Source organism: Heterodontus francisci, chromosome 24, assembly GCF_036365525.1.
Source record: "Heterodontus francisci isolate sHetFra1 chromosome 24, sHetFra1.hap1, whole genome shotgun sequence".
NCBI lineage: Eukaryota > Metazoa > Chordata > Chondrichthyes > Heterodontiformes > Heterodontidae > Heterodontus > Heterodontus francisci.
In genome coordinates, this window is record NC_090394.1 from 5819752 (window position 1) to 5836296 (window position 16545).

Genomic DNA, 16545 nt, shown 5'->3' on the forward strand with positions numbered 1-16545 from the left:
CGTGTGTGGGGATGTGTTTCAGTGTGTGCGGAAGTGATTTCAATGTGTGGGGGGAAGGGGTTTCATTGTGTGTGGACGGGTTTCACTGTGTGGGGATGGGTTTCAGTGTGTGCGGAAGGGGTTTCAGTGTGTGGGGAAGGTGTTTCAGTGTGTGGGGAAGGTGTTTCAGTTTGTGGGAAAGGGGTTTCAGTGTGTGGGGAAGGTGTTTCACTGTGTGGGGAAGGGGTTTCAGAGTGTGGGTAATGGTTTCAGTGTGTGGGGAAGGTGTTTCACTGTGTGGGGAAGGGGTTTCAGAGTGTGGGTAAGGGTTTCAGTGTGTGGGGAAGGTGTTTCAGTGCGTGGGGAAGGGGTTTCAGAGTGTGGGGAAGGGTTTCCATGCGGGCGGTGATGTTTTTAGTGTGTGGGGACGGGGTTTCAGTATGTGGGGAAGGGGTTTCAGTGTGTGGGGATGAGTTTCAGTGTGTGAGGAAGGGATTTCAGTGTGTGGGGAAGGGGTTGCAGTGTGTGGGGAAGGGTTAAACTGTGTGCGGAAGGGGTTTCAGTGTGTGGGGAAGGTGTTTCAGTGTGTGCGGAAGGGGTTTCAGTGTGTGGGGAAGGGGTTTCAGTGTGCGGGGAAGGAGTATCAGTGTGTGGGGAAGGGGTTTCAGTGTGTGCAGAAGGGGTTTAAGTGTGTGGGGAAGGGGTTTCAGTGTGTGCGGAAGGTGTTTCAGTGTGTGCGGAAGAGGTTTCAGTGTGTGGGGAAGGGGTTTCAGTGTGTGGGGATGTGTTTCAGTGTGTGGGGAAGGGGTTTCAGTGTGTGGGGAAGGTGTTTCAGTTTGTGCGGAAGGGGTTTCATTGTGTGGGGAAGGGGTTTCCGTGTGTGGGGATGTGCTTCAGTGTGTGGGGTAGGTGTTTCAGTGTGTGCAAAAGGGGTTTCCGTGTGTTGGGAAGGTGTTTCAGTGTGTGGGGAAGGTGTTTCAGTCTGTGGGGAAGGGGTTTCTGTGTGTGGGGATGTGTTTCAGTGTTGGGGGAAGAGTTTTCAGTGTGTGGAGATGTGTTTCAGTCTATGGGGAAGGTGTTTCAGTATGTGGGGAAGGGTTTCACTGTGTGCGGAAGGGATTTCAGTGCGTGGGGCAGGGGTTTCAGTGTATGGGGAAGGTGTTTCAGTATGTGCGGAAGGGGTATCAGTGTGCGGGGAAAGGGTTTCAGTTTTTGGGGAAGGTGTTTCAGTTTGTGCGGAAAGGGATTCAGTGTGTGTGGAAGGCGTTTTTGTGTGTTGGGAAGGGGTTTCACTTTGTGGGCAAGGGGTTTCAGTGTGTGGTGAAGGTGTTTCAGTCTGTGGGGAAGGGGTTTCTGTGTGTGGGGATGTGTTTCAGTGTTGGGGGAAGGGGTTTCAGTGTGTGGGGATGGGTTTCAGTGTGTGCGGAAGGTGTTTCAGTGCGTGGGGAAGTTGTTTCTGTGTGTGGGGATGTGTTTCAGTGTGTGGGGAAGGGGTTTCAGTGTGTGGGGAAGGGGTTTCAGTGTGTGGGGATGTAATTCAGTGTGTGGGGATGGGTTTCCGTGTGTGCGGAAGGGATTTCAGTGTGTGGGGAAGGTGTTTCAGTGTGTGGGGAAGGGATTTCTGTGTGTGGGAAAGGGGTTTCAGTGTGTGGGGAATGAGTTTCAGTGTGTGGGGAAGGGGTTTCAGTGTGTGGGTAAGGGTTTCAGTGTGTGGGGATGGTGTTTCAGTGCGTGAGGAAGGGGTTTCAGAGTGCGGGGAAGGGTCTCCGTGTGGGTGGCAGTGCATTCTGTGTGTGTGGAAGGGGTTTCAGTTAGTGGGGAAGGGGTTTCAGTGTGTGTGGATGTGTTTCAGTGTGTGGGGATGAGTTGCAGTGTGTGGGGAAGGTGTTTCAGTGTGTGCGGAAGATGTTTCAGTGTGTGGGGAAGGGGTTTCAGTGTGTGGGGAAGGGTTTTCAGTGTGTGGTGAAGGTGTTTCAGGTTGTGGGGAAGGGGTTTCAGTGTTTGGTGAATTGTTTAGGTGTGTGGGGAAGGGGATTCAGTGTGTGGAGAACGGTTTCAGTGTGTGGGGAAGGTATTTCAGTGTGTGGGGAAGGGGTTTCAGTGTGTGGGGGAAGTGTTTCACTGTGTGGGGAAGGTGTTTCAGTGTGTGGGGAAGGTGTTTCAGTGTGTGCGGAAGGTGTCTCAGAGTGTGGGGAAGGTGTGTCAGTGTGTGGGGATGGGCTTCAGTGTGTGGAGATGTGTTTCAGTGTGTGGGGAAGGTGTTTCACTGTGTGAAGATGGGGTTTCAATGTGTGGGGAAGCAGTTTCAGTGTGTGGGGAAGTTGTTTCAGTGTGTGCGGAAGGTGTTTCAATATGTGGGGAAGTTGTTTCGGTGTGTGGGGAAGGTGTTTCAGTGTGTGGCGAAGGGGTTTCTGTGTGTGGTGCAGGTGTTTCAGTGTGTGGTGAAGGTGTTTCAGGGTGTGGGGAAGCGGTTTCAGTATGTGGGGAAGTGTTTAGCTGTGTGGGGAAGGAGTTTCAGTGTGTCGAGAAGGGTTTCAGTGTGTGGAGAAGGTGTTTCAGTGTGTTGGGAAGGGGTTTCAGTGTGTGGGGAAAGTGTTTCAGTGTGTGGGGAAGGTGTTACAGTGTTTGGGGAAGGTGTTTCAGTGTGTGGGGAAGGGGTCTCAGAGTGTGGGGATGTGTGTGTGTGTGTGAATGGGATTTCAGTGCGTGGGGAAAGCGTTTCAGTGTGTCGGGATGGGGTCGCAGTTTGTGGGAATGTGTTTCAGTGTGTGGGGATGTGTTGCATTGTGTGGGGAAGGGTTTCAGTGTGTGGGGAAGGTGTTTCAGTATGTGGGGATGGGTTTCAGGGTGTTGGGATCAGTTTCAGTGTGGGGGGATGGGTTTCAGTCTGTGCAGAAGGGGTTTCAGTGTGTGGGGAAGGTGTTTCAGTGTGTGGGGAAGGGATTTCTGTGTGTGGGGAAGGGGTTTCAGTGTGTGGGGATGGGTTTCAGTGTGTGGGGATGGGTTTCAGTGTGTGCGAAAGGGGTTTCAGTGTGTGGGGAAGGTGTTTCAGTGTGTGGGGAAGATGTTTCAGTGTGTGGTAAAGGGGTTTCAGTGTGTGGGGAATGTGTTTCGGTATGTGGGAAAGGGGTTTCAGAGTGTGGGTAAGGGTTTCAGTGTGTGGGGAAGTTGTTTCAGTGCGTGGGGAAGGGGTTTCAGAGTGTGGGGAAGGGTTTCCGTGTGGGGGGAATTGTTTTCAGTGTGTGGTGAAGGGGTTTCAGTGTGTGGGGAAGGGGTTTCAGTGTGTGGGGATGAGTTTCATTGTGTGGGGATGTGTTGCAGTGTGTGGGGAAGGTGTCTCAGTGTGTGTGGAAGGGGTTTCAGTGTGTGGGGAAGGTGTGTTTCAGTGTGTGGGGAAGGTGTTTCAGTGTGTGGGGAAGGGGTTTCAGTGTGTGGGGAAGGGTTTCAATGTGTGGGGTAGGGGTTTCAGTGTGTGGGTAAGGGTTTCAGTGTGTGGCAAAGGCATTTCACCGTGTGCGGAAGGGGTTTCAGTGTGTGGGGAAGGTGTTTCATTGTGTGGGGAAGGTGTTTCAGTGTGTGGGGAAGGTGTTTCACTGTGTCGAGATGGGGTTTCAGTGTGATGGGAAGCAGTTTCAGTGTGTGCGGAAGGGTTTCTGTGTGTGGGGAAGGTGTTTCAGTGTGTGCTGAAGGTGTTTCAGTGTGTGGGGAAGGGGTTTCAGTGTGTGGGGGAAGTGTTTCACAATGTGGGGAAGGTGTTTCAGTGTGTGGGGAAGGAGTTTCATAGTGTGGGGAAGGGGTCTCAGAGTGTGGGGAAGGTGTTTCAGTGTGTGGGGAAGGTGTTTCAGTTTGTGGGAAAGGGGTTTCAGTGTGTGGGGAAGGTGTTTCACTGTGTGGGGAAGGGGTTTCAGAGTGTGGGTAAGGGTTTCAGTGTGTGGGGAAGGTGTTTCACTGTGTGGGGAAGGGGTTTCAGAGTGTGGGTAAGGGTTTCAGTGTGTGGGGAAGGTGTTTCAGTGCGTGGGGAAGGGGTTTCAGAGTGTGGGGAAGGGTTTCCATGCGGGCGGTGGTGTTTTCAGTGTGTGGGGACGGGGTTTCAGTATGTGGGGAAGGGGTTTCAGTGTGTGGGGATGAGTTTCAGTGTGTGAGGAAGGGGTTTCAGTGTGTGGGGAAGGGGTTGCAGTGTGTGGGGAAGGGTTAAACTGTGTGCGGAAGGGGTTTCAGTGTGGGGGGAAGGGGTCTCAGTGTGTGGGGAAGATGTTTCAGTGTGTGCGGAAGGGGTTTCAGTGTGTGGGGAAGGGGTTTCAGTGTGTGCTGAAGGTGTTTCAGTGTGTGCGGAAGAGGTTTCAGTGTGTGGGGAAGGGGTTTCAGTGTGTGGGGATTTGTTTCAGTGTGTGGGGAAGGGGTTTCAGTGTGTGGGGAAGGTGTTTCAGTTTGTGCGGAAGGGGTTTCATTGTGTGGGGAAGGGGTTTCCGTGTGTGGGGATGTGCTTCAGTGTGTGGGGTAGGTGTTTCAGTGTGTGCAAAAGGGGTTTCCGTGTGTTGGGAAGGTGTTTCAGTGTGTGGGGAAGGTGTTTCAGTCTGTGGGGAAGGGGTTTCTGTGTGTGGGGATGTGTTTCAGAATTGGGGGAAGAGTTTTCAGTGTGTGGGGATGTGTTTCAGTCTATGGGAAGGTGTTCCAGTATGTGGGGAAGGGTTTCACTGTGTGCGGAAGGGATTTCAGTGTGTGTGGCAGGGGTTTCAGTGTATGAGGAAGGTGTTTCAGTATGTGCGGAAGGGGTATCAGTGTGCGGGGAAAGGGTTTCAGTTTTTGGGGAAGGTGTTTCAGTTTGTGCGGAAAGGGATTCAGTGTGTGCGGAAGGCTTTTTTGTGTGTTGGGAAGGGGTTTCACTTTGTGGGCAAGGGGTTTCAGTGTGTGGTGAAGGTGTTTCAGTCTGTGGGGAAGGGGTTTCTGTGTGTGGGGATGTGTTTCAGTGTTGGGGGAAGGGGTTTCAGTGTGTGGGGATGGGTTTCAGTGTGTGCGGAAGGTGTTTCAGTGCGTGGGGAAGTTGTTTCTGTGTGTGGGGATGTGTTTCAGTGTGTGGGGAAGGGGTTTCAGTGTGTGGGGAAGGGGTTTCAGTGTGTGGGGATGTAATTCAGTGTGTGGGGATGGGTTTCCGTGTGTGCGGAAGGGATTTCAGTGTGTGGGGAAGGTGTTTCAGTGTGTGGGGAAGGGATTTCTGTGTGTGGGAAAGGGGTTTCAGTGTGTGGGGAATGAGTTTCAGTGTGTGGGGAAGGGGTTTCAGTGTGTGGGTAAGGGTTTCAGTGTGTGGGGATGGTGATTCAGTGCGTGAGGAAGGGGTTTCAGAGTGCGGGGAAGGGTCTCCGTGTGGGTGGCAGTGCATTCTGTGTGTGTGGAAGGGGTTTCAGTTAGTGGGGAAGGGGTTTCAGTGTGTGTGGATGTGTTTCAGTGTGTGGGGATGAGTTGCAGTGTGTGGGGAAGGTGTTTCAGTGTGTGCGGAAGGGGTTAAAGTGTGTGGGGAAGGTGTTTCAGTGTGTGGGGAAGATGTTTCAGTGTGTGGGGAAGGGGTTTCAGTGTGTGGGGAAGGGTTTTCAGTGTGTGGTGAAGGTGTTTCAGGTTGTGGGGAAGGGGTTTCAGTGTTTGGTGAATTGTTTAGGTGTGTGGGGAAGGGGATTCAGTGTGTCGAGAACGGTTTCAGTGTGTGGGGAAGGTATTTCAGTGTGTGGGGAAGGGGTTTCAGTGTGTGGGGAAAGTGTTTCACTGTGTGGGGAAGGTGTTTCAGTGTGTGGGGAAGGTGTTTCAGTGTGTGCGGAAGGTGTGTCAGAGTGTGGGGAAGGTGTGTCAGTGTGTGGGGATGGGCTTCAGTGTGTGGGGATGTGTTTCAGTGTGTGGGGAAGGTGTTTCACTGTGTGGAGATGGGGTTTCAATGTGTGGGGAAGCAGTTTCAGTGTGTGGGGAAGTTGTTTCAGTGTGTGCGGAAGGTGTTTCAATATGTGGGGAAGTTGTTTCGGTGTGTGGGGAAGGTGTTTCAGTGTGTGGCGAAGGGGTTTCAGTGTGTGGTGCAGGTGTTTCAGTGTGTGGTGAAGGTGTTTCAGGGTGTGGGGAAGCGGTTTCCGAATGTGGGGAAGTGTTTAGCTGTGTGGGGAAGGGGTTTCAGTGTGTCGAGAAGGGTTTCAGTGTGTGGAGAAGGTGTTTCAGTGTGTTGGGAAGGGGTTTCAGTGTGTGGGGAAAGTGTTTCAGTGTGTGGGGAAGGTGTTACAGTGTTTGGGAAAGGTGTTTCAGTGTGTGGGTAAGGGGTCTCAGAGTGTGGGGATGTGTGTCAGTGTGTGGGAATGGGATTTCAGTGCGTTGGGAAAGCGTTTCAGTGTGTCGGGATGGGGTCGCAGTTTGTGGGAATGTGTTTCAGTGTGTGGGGATGTGTTGCATTGTGTGGGGAAGGGTTTCAGTGTGTGGGGAAGGTGTTTCAGTATGTGGGGATGGGTTTCAAGGTGTTGGGATCAGTTTCAGTGTGTGGGGATGGGTTTCAGTCTGTGCAGAAGGGGTTTCAGTGTGTGGGGAAGGTGTTTCAGTGTGCGGGGAAGGGATTTCTGTGTGTGGTGAAGGGGTTTCAGTGTGTGGGGATGGGTTTCAGTGTGTGGGGATGGGTTTCAGTGTGTGCGAAAGGGGTATCAGTGTGTGGGGAAGGTGTTTCAGTGTGTGGGGAAGGGGTTTCAGTGTGTGGTAAAGGGGTTTCAGTGTGTGGGGAATGTGTTTCGGTATGTGGGAACGGGTTTCAGAGTGTGGGTAAGGGTTTCAGTGTGTGGGGAAGTTGTTTCAGTGCGTGGGGAAGGGGTTTCAGAGTGTGGGGAAGGGTTTCCGTGTGGGGGGAATTGTTTTCAGTGTGTGGTGAAGGGGTTTCAGTGTGTGGGGAAGGGGTTTCAGTGTGTGGGGATGAGTTTCATTGTGTGGGGATGTGTTGCAGTGTGTGGGGAAGGTGTCTCAGTGTGTGTGGAAGGGGTTTCAGTGTGTGGGGAAGGTGTGTTTCAGTGTGTGGGGAAGGTGTTTCAGTGTGTGGGGAAGGGGTTTCAGTGTGTGGGGAAGGGTTTCAATGTGTGGGGTAGGGGTTTCAGTGTGTGGGTAAGGGTTTCAGTGTGTGGCAAAGGCATTTCACCGTGTGCGGAAGGGGTTTCAGTGTGTGGGGAAGGTGTTTCATTGTGTGGGGAAGGTGTTTCAGTGTGTGGGGAAGGTGTTTCACTGTGTCGAGATGGGGTTTCAGTGTGATGGGAAGCAGTTTCATTGTGTGCGGAAGGGTTTCTGTGTGTGGGGAAGGTGTTTCAGTGTGTGCTGAAGGTGTTTCAGTGTGTGGGGAAGGGGTTTCAGTGTGTGGGGAAAGTGTTTCACAATGTGGGGAAGGTGTTTCAGTGTGTGGGGAAGGAGTTTCATAGTGTGGGGAAGGGGTCTCAGAGTGTGGGGAAGTGTGTCAGTGTGTGGGAATGGGATTTCAGTGTGTGGGGAAGGTGTTTCAGTGTGTGGGGATGGGATCTCAGTATGTGGGGAAGGTGTTTGAGTGCGTGGGGATGGGCTTCAGTGTGTGGGGATGTGTTTCAGTGTGTGGGGAAGGGTTTTAGTGTGTGGGGAATGAGTTTCAGTGTGTTGGGATGGGTTTCAGTGTGTGGGGAAGGTATTTCAGTGTGTGGTGAAGGTGTTTCAGGTTGTTGGGAAGGGGTTTCAGTGTTTGGGAAAGTGTTTAGGTGTGTGGGGAAGGGGATTCAGTGTGGGGAGAACGGTTTCAGTGTGTGGGGAAGGTGTGTCAGTGTGTGGGTAAGGGGTTTCAGTGTGTGGGGAAAGTGTTTCACTGGGTGGGGTAGGTGTTTCAGTGTGTGGGGATGGGATTTCAGTGTGTGGGGAAGCTGTTTCAGTGCGTGGGGATGTGCTTCAGTGTGTGCGGATGTGTTTCAGTGTGTGGGGAAGGTGTTTCACTGTGTGGAGAAGGTGTTTCAGTATGTGGGGAAGATGTTTCGGTGTGTGGGGAAGGTGTTTCAGTTTGTGGTGAAGGTGTTTCGTGGTGTGGGGAAGCGGTTTCAGTGTGTGGGGAAGTGTTTAGGTGTTTGGGGAAGGGGTTTCAGTGTTTCGAGAAGGTTTTCAGTGTGTGGGAAAGGTGTTTCAGTGTGTCGGAAGGGGTTTCAGTGTGTGGGGAAAGTGTTTCAGTGTGTGGAGAAGGTGTTTCACTGTGTGGGGAAGGTGTTTCAGTGTGTGGGGAAGGTGTTTCAGTGTGTGGGGAAGGGGTCTCAGAGTGTGGGGAAGTGTGTCAGTGTTTGTGGATGGGATTTCAGTGTGTGGGGAAGGTGTTTCAGTGTGTGGCGATGGGGTCGCAGTGTGTGGGTATGTGTTTCAGTGTGTGGGGATGTGTTGCATTGTGTGGGGATGGGTTTCAAGGTGTGGGGATCAGTTTCAGTGTGTGGGGATGGGTTTCAGTGTGTGCGGAAGGTCTTTCAGTGTGTGGGGAAGGTGTTTCTGTGTGTGGGGATGTGTTTCAGTGTGTGGGGAAGGGATTTCAGTGTGTGGGGAAGGGGTTTCAGTGTGTGGGGATGGGTTTCAGTGTGTGTGGAAGGGGTTTCAGTGTGTGGGGAAGGTGATTCAGTGTGTGGGGAAGGGGTTTGAGTGTGCGGGAAAGGGGTTTCAGAGTGTGGGGAAGGGTTTCCGTGTGGGGGGAATTGTTTTCAGTGAGTGGGGAAGGGGTTTCAGTGTGTGGGGAAGGGGTTTCAGTGTGTGGGGAATGAGATTCAGTGTGTGGGGATGTGTTGCAGTGTGTGGGGAAGGTGTTTCAGTGTGTGCGGAAGGGGTTTCAGTGTGTGGGGAAGGTGTTTCAGTGTGTGGGGAAGGTGTTTCAGTGTGAGGGGAAGGGGTTTCAGTGTGTGGGGAAGGGTTTCAGTGTGTGGGGAAGGGGTTTCAGTGTGTGGCTAAGGGTTTCAGTGTGTGGGGAAGGTGTTTCAGTGTGTGCGGAAGGGGTTTCAGTGTGTGGGGAAGGTGTTTCATTGAGTGGGGAAGGTGTTTCCGTGTGTGCGGAAGGTGTTTCACTGTGTGGAGAAGGGGTTTCAGTGTGTGGGGAAGCAGTTTCAGTGTGTGGGGAAAGTGTTTCAGTGTGTGGGGAAGGTGTTACAGTGTTTGGGGAAGGTGTTTCAGTGTGTGGGTAAGGGGTCTCAGAGTGTGGGGATGTGTGTCAGTGTGTGGGAATGGGATTTCAGTGCGTGCGGAAAGCGTTTCAGTGTGTCGGGATGGGGTCGCAGTTTGTGGGAATGTGTTTCAGTGTGTGGGGATGTGTTGCATTGTGTGGGGAAGGGTTTCAGTGTGTGGGGAAGGTGTTTCAGTATGTGGGGATGGATTTCAGGGTGTTGGGATCAGTTTCAGTGTGTGGGGATGGGTTTCAGTCTGTGCAGAAGGGGTTTCAGTGTGTGGGGAAGGTGTTTCAGTGTGTGGGGAAGGGATTTCTGTGTGTGGGGAAGGGGTTTCAGTGTGTGGGGATGGGTTTCAGTGTGTGGGGATGGGTTTCAGTGTGTGCGAAAGGGGTTTCAGTGTGTGGGGAAGGTGTTTCAGTGTGTGGGGAAGGGGTTTCAGTGTGTGGTAAAGGGGTTTCAGTGTGTGGGGAATGTGTTTCGGTATGTGGGAAAGGGTTTCAGAGTGTGGGTAAGGGTTTCAGTGTGTGGGGAAGTTGTTTCAGTGCGTGGGGAAGGGGTTTCAGAGTGTGGGGAAGGGTTAACGTGTGGGGGGAATTGTTTTCAGTGTGTGGTGAAGGGGTTTCAGTGTGTGGGGAAGGGGTTTCAGTGTGTGGGGATGAGTTTCATTGTGTGGGGATGTGTTGCAGTGTGTGGGGAAGGTGTCTCAGTGTGTGTGGAAGGGGTTTCAGTGTGTGGGGAAGGTGTGTTTCAGTGTGTGGGGAAGGTGTTTCAGTGTGTGGGGAAGGGGTTTCAGTGTGTGGGGAAGGGTTTCAATGTGTGGGGTAGGGGTTTCAGTGTGTGGGTAAGGGTTTCAGTGTGTGGCAAAGGCATTTCACCGTGTGTGGAAGGGGTTTCAGTGTGTGGGGAAGGTGTTTCATTGTGTGGGGAAGGTGTTTCAGTGTGTGGGGAAGGTGTTTCACTGTGTCGAGATGGGGTTTCAGTGTGATGGGAAGCAGTTTCAGTGTGTGCGGAAGGGTTTCTGTGTGTGGGGAAGGTGTTTCAGTGTGTGCTGAAGGTGTTTCAGTGTGTGGGGAAGGGGTTTCAGTGTGTGGGGAAAGTGTTTCACAATGTGGGGAAGGAGTTTCAGTGTGTGGGGAAGGAGTTTCATAGTGTGGGGAAGGGGTCTCAGAGTGTGGGGAAGTGTGTCAGTGTATGGGAATGGGATTTCAGTGTGTGGGGAAGGTGTTTCAGTGTGTGGGGATGGGATCTCAGTGTGTGGGGAAGGTGTTTGAGTGCGTGGGGATGGGCTTCAGTGTGTGGGGATGTGTTTCAGTGTGTGGGGAAGTGTTTTAGTGTGTGGGGAATGAGTTTCAGTGTGTTGGGATGGGTTTCAGTGTGTGGGGAAGGTATTTCAGTGTGTGGTGAAGGTGTTTCAGGTTGTTGGGAAGGGGTTTCAGTGTTTGGGAAAGTGTTTAGGTGTGTGGGGAAGGGGATTCAGTGTGGGGAGAACGGTTTCAGTGTGTGGGGAAGGTGTGTCAGTGTGTGGGTAAGGGGTTTCAGTGTGTGGGGAAAGTGTTTCACTGGGTGGGGTAGGTGTTTCAGTGTGTGGGGATGGGATTTCAGTGTGTGGGGAAGCTGTTTCAGTGCGTGGGGATGTGCTTCAGTGTGTGCGGATGTGTTTCAGTGTGTGGGGAAGGTGTTTCACTGTGTGGAGAAGGTGTTTCAGTATGTGGGGAAGATGTTTCGGTGTGTGGGGAAGGTGTTTCAGTTTGTGGTGAAGGTGTTTCGGGGTGTGGGGAAGCGGTTTCAGTGTGTGGGGAAGTGTTTAGGTGTTTGGGGTAGGGGTTTCAGTGTTTCGAGAAGGTTTTCAGTGTGTGGGAAAGGTGTTTCAGTGTGTCGGAAGGGGTTTCAGTGTGTGGGGAAAGTGTTTCAGTGTGTGGAGAAGGTGTTTCACTGTGTGGGGAAGGTGTTTCAGTGTGTGGGGAAGGTGTTTCAGTGTGTGGGGAAGGGGTCTCAGAGTGTGGGGAAGTGTGTCAGTGTTTGTGGATGGGATTTCAGTGTGTGGGGAAGGTGTTTCAGTGTGTGGCGATGGGGTCGCAGTGTGTGGGTATGTGTTTCAGTGTGTGGGGATGTGTTGCATTGTGTGGGGATGGGTTTCAAGGTGTGGGGATCAGTTTCAGTGTGTGGGGATGGGTTTCAGTGTGTGCGGAAGGTCTTTCAGTGTGTGGGGAAGGTGTTTCTGTGTGTGGGGATGTGTTTCAGTGTGTGGGGAAGGGATTTCAGTGTGTGGGGAAGGGGTTTCAGTGTGTGGGGATGGGTTTCAGTGTGTGTGGAAGGGGTTTCAGTGTGTGGGGAAGGTGATTCAGTGTGTGGGGAAGGGGTTTGAGTGTGCGGGAAAGGGGTTTCAGAGTGTGGGGAAGGGTTTCCGTGTGGGGGGAATTGTTTTCAGTGAGTGGGGAAGGGGTTTCAGTGTGTGGGGAAGGGGTTTCAGTGTGTGGGGAATGAGATTCAGTGTGTGGGGATGTGTTGCAGTGTGTGGGGAAGGTGTTTCAGTGTGTGCGGAAGGGGTATCAGTGTGTGGGGAAGGTGTTTCAGTGTGTGGGGAAGGTGTTTCAGTGTGAGGGGAAGGGGTTTCAGTGTGTGGGGAAGGGTTTCAGTGTGTGGGGAAGGGGTTTCAGTGTGTGGCTAAGGGTTTCAGTGTGTGGGGAAGGTGTTTCAGTGTGTGCGGAAGGGGTTTCAGTGTGTGGGGAAGGTGTTTCATTGAGTGGGGAAGGTGTTTCCGTGTGTGGGGAAGGTGTTTCACTGTGTGGAGAAGGGATTTCAGTGTGTGGGGAAGCAGTTTCAGTGTGTGGGGAAGGTGTTTCAGTGTGGGCGGAAGGTTTTCGGTGTGTGGGGAAGGTGTTTCGGTGTGTGGGGTAGGTGTTTCAGTGTGTGGGGAAGGGGTTTCAGTGTGTGGGGAAGGTGTTTCAGTGTGCGGTGAAGGTGTTTAAGGGTGTGGGGAAGGGGTTTCAGTGTTTGGGGAAGGGTTTAGGTGTGTGGGGAAGGGGTTTCACTGTGCGGAGAACGGTTTCAGTGTGTGGGGAAGGTGTTTCAGAGTGGGGGGAGGGATCTCAGAGTGTGGGGAAAGGTGTGTCAGTGTGTGGGGATGGGGTCTCAGTGTGTGGGGAAGGTGTTTCAGTGCGTGGGATGTGCTTCAGTGTGTGGGGATGTGTTTCAGTGTATGGGGAAGGGTTTTAGTGTGTGGGGAATTAGTTTCAGTGTGTTGGGATGGGTTTCAGTGTGTGGGGAAGGTATTTCAGTGTGTGGGGAAGGGGTTTCAGTGTGTGGGGAAGGTGTTTCAGTGTGTGGGGATGTGTTTCAGTGTATGGGGATCTGTTTCAATGTGTGGGGAAGGTTTTCAGTGTGTGGGGAAGCTGTTTCAATATGTGGGGATGGGTTTCAGGGTGTGGGATTCAGTTTCAGTGTGTGGGGATGGGTTTCAGTGTGTGCGGAATGGGTTTCAGTGTGTGGGGAATGTGTTTCCGTGTGTGGGGATGTGTTTCAGTGTGTGGGGAAGGGATTTCAATGTGTGGGGGGAAGGGGTTTCATTGTGTGTGGATGGGTTTCACTGTGTGGGGATGGGTTTCAGTGTGTGCGGAAGGGGTTTCAGTGTGTGGGGAAGGTGTTTCAGTGTGTGGGGAAGGTGTTTCAGTTTGTGGGAAAGGGGTTTCAGTGTGTGGGCAAGGTGTTTCACTGTGTGGGGAAGGGGTTTCAGAGTGTGGGTAAGGGTTTCAGTGTGTGGGGAAGGTGTTTCAGTGCGTGGGGAAGGGGTTTCAGAGTGTGGGGAAGGGTTTCCATGCGGGGGGTGGTGTTTTCAGTGTGTGGGGACGGGGTTTCAGTATGTGGGGAAGGGGTTTCAGTGTGTGGGGATGAGTTTCAGCGTGTGAGGAAGGGGTTTCAGTGTGTGGGGAAGGGGTTGCAGTGTGTGGGGAAGGGTTTAACTGTGTGCGGAAGGGGTTTCAGTGTGTGGGGAAGGGGTCTCAGTATGTGGGGAAGGTGTTTCAGTGTGTGCGGAAGGGGTTTCAGTGTGTGGGGAAGGGGTTTCAGTGTGTGGGGAAGGAGTATCAGTGTGTGCGGAAGGGGTTTCAGTGTGTGCAGAAGGGGTTTAAGTGTGTGGGGAAGGGGTTTCAGTGTGTGCGGAAGGTGTTTCAGTGTGTGCGGAAGAGGTTTCAGTGTGTGGGGAAGGGGTTTCAGTGTGTGGGGATGTGTTTCAGTGTGTGGGGAAGGGGTTTCAGTGTGTGGGGAAGGTGTTTCAGTTTGTGCGGAAGGTGTTTCATTGTGTGGGGAAGGGGTTTCCGTGTGTGGGGATGTGCTTCAGTGTGTGGGGAAGGTGTTTTAGTGTGTGCGGAAGGGGTTTCCGTGTGTTGGGAAGGTGTTTCAGTCTGTGGGGAAGGGGTTTCAGTCTGTGGGGAAGGGGTTTCTGTGTGTGGGGATGTGTTTCAGTGTTGGGGGAAGAGTTTTCAGTGTGTGGGGATGTGTTTCAGTCTATGGGGAAGGTGTTTCAGTATGTGCGGAAGGGGTATCAGTGTGTGGGGAAAGGGTTTAAGTTTTTGGGGAAGGTGTTTCAGTTTGTGCGGAAAGGGATTCAGTGTGTGCGGAAGGCGTTTTTGTGTGTTGGGAAGGGGTTTCACTTTGTGGGCAAGGGGTTTCAGTGTGTGGTGAAGGTGTTTCAGTCTGTGGGGAAGGGGTTTCTGTGTGTGGGGATGTGTTTCAGTGTTGGGGGAAGGGGTTTCAGTGTGTGGGGATGTGTTTCAGTCTATGGGGAAGGAGTTTCAGTGTGTGGGGAAGGGTTTCACTGTGTGCGGAAGGGGTTTCAGTGTGTGGGGAAGGGTTTTCAGTGTATGGGGAAGGTGTTTCAGTATGTGCGTTAGGGGTTTCAGTGTGTGGGGAACGGGTTTCAGTTTGTGGGGAACGTGTTTCAGTTTGTGCGGAAGGGGATTCAGTGTGTGCGGGAGGCGTTTTTGTGTGTGGGGAAGGGGTTTCACTGTGTGGGCAAGGGGTTTCAGTGTGTGGGGAAGGTGTTTCAGTGTTTGGGGAAGGTGTTTCAGTGTGTGGGGATGGGGTTTCAGTGTGTGGGGATGTGTTTCAGTGTGCGCAGAAGGGTTTTCAGTATGTGGGGTTGTGTTTCAGTGTGTCGGAAAGGTGTTTCAGTGTGTGGGGATGGGTTTCACTGTGTGCGGAAGGGGTTTCAGTGTGTGGGGAAGGTGTTTCAGTGTGTGCGGAAGGGGTTTCAGTCTGGGGGGAAGGGAATTCTGTGTGTGGGGAAGGTGTTTCAGTGTGTGTGGTAGGGGTTTCAGTGTGTGTGGAAGGGGTTTCAGTGTGTGCGGAAGGCGTTTCAGTGTGTGGGGAAGGGGTTTCACTGTGTGGGCAAGGGGTTTCAGTGTGTGGGGAAGGTGTTTCAGTGTGTGGGGAAGGTGTTTCAGTGCGTGGGGATGGGGTTTCAGTGTGTGGGGAGGTGTTTTAGTGAGTGCGGAAGGGTTTTCAGTATGTGGGGTTGTGTTTCAGTGTGTAGGAAAGGTGTTTCAGTGTGTGGGGATGGATTTCACTGTATGCGGAAGGGGCTTCAGTGTGTGGGGAAGGTGGTTCAGTATGTGCGGAAGGGGTTTCAGTATGTGGGGTTGTGTTTCAGTGTGTAGGAAAGGTGTTTCAGTGTGTGGGGATGGGTTTCACTGTATGCGGAAGGGGTTTCAGTGTGTGGGGAAGGTGGTTCAGTATGTGCGGAAGGGGTTTCAGTCTGTGGGGAAGGGAATTCTGTGTCTGGGGAAGGTGTTTCAGTGTGTGTGGTAGGGGTTTCAGTGTGTGGGGAAGGGGTTTCAGTGTGTGGGGAAGGTGTTTCGGTGTGTGGGGAAGGGGTCTCAGTGTGTGGGGAAGGTGTTTCAGTGTGTGCGGAAGGGGTTTCAGTGTGTGGGGAAGGGGTTTCAGTGTGTGGTAACGGAGTTTCGATGTGTGCGGAAGGGGTTTCAGTGTGTACAGAAGGGGTTTAAGTGTGTGGGGAAGGGGTTTCAGTGTGTGGGGAAGCTGTTTCAGTGTGTGTGGAAGAGGTTTCAGTGTGTGGGGATGTGTTTCAGTGTGTGGGGAAGGGGTTTCACTGTGTGTGCAAGGGGTTTCAGTGTGTGGGGAAGGTGTTTCAGTGTGCGGGGAATGTGTTTCAGTGTGTGGGGATGGGGTTTCAGTGTGTGGGGATGTGTTTCAGTGTGTGCAGAAGGGTTTTCAGTATATGGGGTTGTGTTTCAGTGTGTAGGGCAGGTGTTTCAGTGTGTGGGGAATAGTTTCACTGTGTGCGGAAGGGGTTTCAGTGTGCAGGGAAGGGGTTTCAGTGTGTGGGGAAGGTGTATCAGTATGTGCGGAAGGCGTTTCAGTCAATGGGGAAGGGGTTTCTGTGTGTGGGGAAGGTGTTTCAGTGTGTGTGGTAGGGGTTTCAGTGTGTGTGGAAGGGGTTTCAGTGTGTGCGAAAGGCGTTTCAGTGTGTGGGGAAGGGGTTTCAGTGTAGTGGGGAAGGGGTTTCAGTGTGTGGGGAATGTGTTTCATTGAGTGCGGAAGGAGTTTCAGTGTGTGGGGAAGGAATTTCAGTGTTTGGGGAAGTGTTTCTGTGTGTGGGGAAGGGGTTTCAGTTTGTGGGGAAGGGTTTTCAGTGTGTGGGGATGGGTTTCAATTTGTGGGGATTGGTTTCATTGTGAGCGGAAGGGGTTTCAGTGTGTGGGGAAGGGGTTTCAGAGTGTGGGGAAGGGCTTCCGTGTGTGGGGATGGGATTTCAGTGTGTGGGGAAGGTGTTTCTGTGTGTGGAGAAGGTGTTTCAGTGTGTGGGGAATGGGTTTCAGTTTGTCGGGAAGGTGTTTCAGTGCATGGGGATGTGCTTCAGTGTGTGGGGATGTGTTTCAGTGTGTGGGGAAGGTGTTTCAGTGTGTGGGGATGTGTTGCAGTGTTTGGGTATGGGGTTTCAGTGTGTGGGGAAGGTGTTTCAGTGTGTGGGGAAGGGGTTTCAGTGTGTGGGGAAGTGTTTCAGTGTGTGTGGAAGGTGTTTCAGTGTGTGGGAAAGGGTTTCAGTGTGTGCGGAATGTGTTTCAGTGTGTGGGGAAAGTGTTACAGAGTGTGGGGATGTGCTTCAGTGTGTGGGTATGTGTATCAGTGTGTGGGGAAGGGGTTTCAGTGTGTTTGGAAGGTATTTCAGTGTGTGGGGAAGGGGTTTCAGTGTGTGGGGCAGGGGTTTCAGTGTGTGGGGAAGCAGTTTCAGTGTGTGGGGAAGGGTTTCAGTGTGTGTGGAAGGGGTTTCAGTGTGTGGGGAAGGTGTTTCAGTGTGTGTGGAAGGGGTTTCCGTGTGTGGGGATGTGTTTCAGTGTGTGGGGAAGGGGTTTTAGTGTGTGGGCAATGGTTTCAATGTGTGTGGAAGGGGTTTCAGTGT